General features: G+C 41.7%; 1 pseudogene; it reads right to left on the minus strand.

The window, feature by feature from the left end:
• Positions 1–354: 354 nt before the first annotated feature.
• Positions 355–5266, minus strand: part of LOC101490026 (uncharacterized) — a 5663-nt pseudogene continuing 751 nt past the window's right edge.

The raw sequence follows: 5266 nt of genomic DNA on the forward strand, positions 1-5266 counted from the left end.
ACGAGAAAACGGAAAGAAACAGGACAACAGAAAGAAAAAAAAAGGAAAGGAAACTTCTCTTAGTTTAGTAGTTCAAGGGTTCTCGTTTAGATCATTCGCTCCTGTTCCGCTATGGTCGCCAGTTTAAGTGCAAGTCAGTACAACTGTTTCATCATAGTACACATTTAGTGAAAGGAAGAAAAAACATACAGAAAAGAAAGTCACAATACACTGACATTAAACAAAGAAAACGGAAAGCAACGGGACAACCAACAGAAAGAAAAAAGAAAAAAGAAAGAAAACTTCTCTCAGTTTAGTAGTTCAAGGGCTCTCGTTCAGATCGTTCGCTCCTGTTCCGCTATGGTCGCCAGTATACTAGTGAGGTGCGAAAAGATCAGGATAAAACATGCCTCCTGGTGTCTGTTGAGAAGAAGCCAAGGCTCGATATACATTGGTCATCCCCAGTTCTATTCTAGCTTGTCCCTCTCGCTGATCAATCATCAATTGTTCCATCATAGTTTCCAGTCTGCCACATCTTTCCTCGGTGGATGGCTGTGATGGATGTGTAGGGTGGTGATGTGGTTCAGTATTTTCTTCTGCTGATGGGGCACCAAGGTCCTCTACCGGAATTGTGGAGTATTTTTATATCCACTTAGCAGTGATTGGTGTAGCAGGTTTCACCATTTCTTCACCCTGTTTAAGTAACACTCTCACCCGTTCACATAGTTTGCTTATCAGAGAAGCATGATGGAAGTAGCCTGTCGGAGGATCAAGAGTTGATGTCCCCCAAAGATCATCAGCTAGTAGTGCACCCACGTTGATTATGTCGCCTTTCATGATGGCAGTTAGTAGGTATGCTCTGTGAAGTGTTATATCTGACACATTGGAACATGGTAGTAGCGTGTGATGAACAAATGTGCTCCATGCTTTGGCAATTGGGTTGAGATCCACTGAACGCAGTTTCCTAACCGAGCCATCCCTATTTCGAAACCAATTTGTGCCTGGTCTGCATAAAATGCGTAGGATCTCCTGAGTGTTTACTTTTCTGTTGTAGTCCAACATATCTCGAAAACGGCAATCCCGATAATTTGGCAGACCAAAAATTGCATTGATGACCTGGGGTGTGAAAGGTACCCTTTTTCCCCCTCACAGCTCACAAACTGATCGTGTGGAAATGGGTCATCAGACTTCAGATCAGAGGCATTGGAGAAGAATTCCACTGCTAAGGACTTGCTCGCTATGGTGACGAATGTGGTTAGCTTCTCCCAGCCTCTGGCCGCAATTATCGTCTGGATGTCAACAAATTCATCTGGTTCCAACCAAAAGTTTTTCTCACTCACAAACTTCTTGACGGCAGGGAGTTTGGCATGAAATTCTTGTGTTGCCATCGTCTTGAATAAAAATGTATTGTGCGGTGGGGTGGAGGATGTACTTGCGACCTTAGTTCGTTTTGCTTTTTGGGATGCCATTAGGTCCTGCAAAAAAAGTAATTACACCCAGGGTTCAAAACATTTCAAGTCAGAGATAGTCAATTTAATCATGATCCCTCTTGGAAAAATAACAGCTTAAATGGCCCTGGGTTAGTCCAACAAAATTCTACATGATAATAGTGCGTATACATTAGATGTCATTTTAACAAACAGTTGGAGTGCAGCATATATTTCGTGGTCCTTAAGGTGCAAAAGTGGTTGTGCCATTTTAACAAACAGTTGGAGTGCAGTCATGTTTGTGGGACTTAAGGTGCATAAGTGGTTTTGTCATTTTAACAAACAGTTGAAGTGCAGTCATGTTTGTGGGACTTAAGGTGCATAAGTGGTTGTGTCATTTTAACAAACAGTTGGAGTGCATTGATAAAACACATGAACAATTCACATATATGCAACATAATCACCCATTCAACCTCAGAAAATTAACATGCATGTATGAACAATTTCTAATACTAGCACCAATTCGAATGTAAATCCCACATGCATCAATGAACAAGAAAGGATTGATATTAGGAATTGGGGAAACTTACTTGAGGAAGAAAGAATGTTGGATAGGGGAGGAAAACTTACTTGAGATGATGGAGGAGGGTTTGGCGAGTGATAATGAAAAGGTGGACACTGACCTTTGATGATAATGGAGGAGGGTTTGGAGAGTGATAATGAAGAACGGGAGTGTTGAGTGAGAAGATAGGGGTTTTTAAGAAATTATAGCCGTGCAAAGCGCTTGGGCGCGCTTCAGGCGCGTATCGACAGTGACGAATGCTGGGAAAAAGCTTTGGGTTGCGCTTGGGCGCGCGTTGGCAGTAGTAATTCCTGAAAAAACGCGCTTGGGGTGCGGGTGGGCACGCGTTGACAGTAGTAATTCCTGAAAAACGCGCTTGGGATGCGCTTGGGTGCGCTTGGGCGCGCGTTGTGTCACTTGGAGCCGTACAATCGCTTCTCAACGCATCTTTTTGATTCCTTGCTCATACCAAACATCAAAACTAAGAGAACTAGCAATTAGAGACTAAAATTGGAACTAAATGGAGTAAAATAAATCTGAAACGCAATAAATAAATACGGTGCAAAGGATATAAAATTGGGTTGCCTCCCAATAAGCGCTCGTTTAGTGTCTTGAGCTTGACATTCCACCCTTCAAGTGTTGATCAGATGGATGGACTCCATCAAAGGTTTTGACTCTGCCCCTAAATAAGATTTGAGCCTTTGTCCATTCACCTTAAAGTTCTGATTCGAGTGTGTGTCTTTCAACTCCACAGCCTCATATGGAAACACCTTGATTATCTTGAAGGGGCCCGACCATCTTGACTTTAGTTTTCCTGGAAACAACTTCAATCTTGAGTTGAATAGAAGAACCAGCTCTCCCTCTTGGAATTCCTTGAATTTAATTTTGTTGTCATGCTATTTCTTTGTTTTTTCTTTATATATTTTAGTGTTCTCATATGCGAAATTCTGGAACTCCTCTAACTCGTGAAGCTGCAGAATTCTTGATTCGCCTCCCTTAACCCAGTCAAAATTCAAGTATTTCGTCGCCCAAAATGCTCGATGCTCTAGTTCGATCGGCAAATGGCAGGCTTTACCATACACGATTTGATACGGCGGCATACTAAGGGAGGTTTTAAAAGCTGTTCAGTAGGCCCAAAGTGCATCATCAAGTTTCGTTGACCAATCTTTTCGTGAGGCATTCACTGTTTTTTCAAGAATTTGCTTGAGCTGTCTGTTGGATACTTCAACTTGTCCACTGGTTTGTGGGTGATATGGGGTTGCCACCCTATGACGCACATTATATTTCCTTAGAAGGTATTCCATTTTTCGGTTTAGAAAGTGAGTGCCCTCGTCACTAATCAAAGCTCGAGGTACGCGGGCAAAGATGTTCTTCTTGAGAAATGCGATGACCTGTTTTGAATCATTAGTTTGAGTAGCAACTGCTTCAACCCATTTGGAGACATAATCTACCGTCACCAAAATATAGACTTTTTTATATGAGGATACGAATGGACCCATGAAGTCAATACCCCATACGTCGAACACTTCTACTTCTAATATAGGATTTTGCGGCATCTCATCCCATTTTGAAATATTATCGGTGCGCTGGCATCGATCACACTTCTTCACGTAGTTGAATGCATCTTTAAACAATGAAGGCCAAAATAATCCCGATTGGAGAACTCTTGCTGTAGTCCGATCACCACTGAAATGACCCCATAATCAGAGTCGTGGCAGTGCCACAGTACCTTTTCTTGCTCCTCCTCAGGCACACACCTTCGCAACAAACCATCCACTCCTCTTTTGTACAGGAAGGGTTCATCCCATACATAAAATTTGGCATCATGGATGAACTTCTTTCGTTGTTGGTACGTGAAATCAGATGGAATTGTCTCACCTACCTTAAAATTAGCAAAGTTAGCGAACCAAGGTGCCATGACCATAGCGAAGATGTGCTCATCGGCAAACTGGTCTCGAATTGGTCTAATGTCCTCATCCTCCTCGACATTCTCCAATCGAGATAGGTGGTCTGCTACAGTATTCTCTGATCCCTTCTTATCTCGGATCTCAATGTCGAATTATTGTAGTAATAGAATCCATCTAAGTAATCTTGGTTTCGATTCCTGCTTAGTAAACAAATACCTCAAGGCAGCATGATCAGTGTACACAATAACTTTCGATCCTAGTAAATAAGATCAAAATTTATCAAAAGCATAAACTACAGCTAATAATTCTTTTTCAGTTGTGGCATAATTGTGTTGGGCCTGATTTAAAACATGGCTAGCATAGTGAATTACATGCAACATTTTCTCTTTTCTTTGTCCCAGGACTGCCCCAATAGCACAGTCACTTGCATCACACATGATTTCAAAAGGTAGTGACCAGTCAGGTGTAGTGATAATGGGCGCAGTTATCAACTTATTTTTCAAACTGTTAAAAGCATGCAAACAGTCCTCATTGAATTTGAAGGGTGTGTCCTTCACAAGTAAATTTGTGAGTGGTTTTGCAATTTTTGAAAAATCTTTTATAAATCTTCTATAAAATCCAGCATGGCCTAAAAAGCTTCTAATGCCTTTTTCGTTGGTAGGAGGGGGAAGTTTTTCAATGACTTCAACTTTGGCCTTGTCTACCTCAATCCCCTTATGGGAGATTCGGTGGCCTAATACAATTCCCTCTCGTACCATAAAATGACATTTTTCCCAATTTAGGACCAAGTTGGATTTTTCACACCTTTCTAATACAAGAGACAAATTACTCAGACAATTATCAAAAGATGAACCAAAGACAGAAAAGTCGTCCATAAATATTTCGATATGTTTTTCAATCATATCGGAGAATATGGACATCATGCACCTTTGAAATGTGGCAGGTGCATTGCACAGCCCAAACGGCATTCGCCGATATGCAAACACCTCATACGGACATGTGAATGCAGTTTTCTCTTGATCCTCGGGTGCCACAACTATCTGATTGTATCCCGAATAGCCATCTAGGAAGCAGTAATATTCATGTCTGGCTAGCCGCTCCAACATTTGATCAATGAAAGGGATTGGGAAATGATCCTTCCTTGTAGTGCTGTTCAACCTTCTATAGTCAACACACACTCTCCATCCTGTAACCGTTCGTGTAGGAATTAGCTCATTCTTTTCATTTGTGATGACGGTCGTTCCACCCTTTTTTGGTACAACTTGGACGGGACTCACCCAAGGGTTGTCTGAGATGGGGTAGATGAGACCAGCTTCTAGGAGCTTTACCACTTCTTTCCTAATCACTTCTTTCATTGTCGGGTTCAATCTCCTTTGGGGTTGTACTACCGG

The sequence above is a fragment of the Cicer arietinum genome, chromosome 3, assembly GCF_000331145.2.
Source record: "Cicer arietinum cultivar CDC Frontier isolate Library 1 chromosome 3, Cicar.CDCFrontier_v2.0, whole genome shotgun sequence".
Lineage (NCBI taxonomy): Eukaryota > Viridiplantae > Streptophyta > Magnoliopsida > Fabales > Fabaceae > Cicer > Cicer arietinum.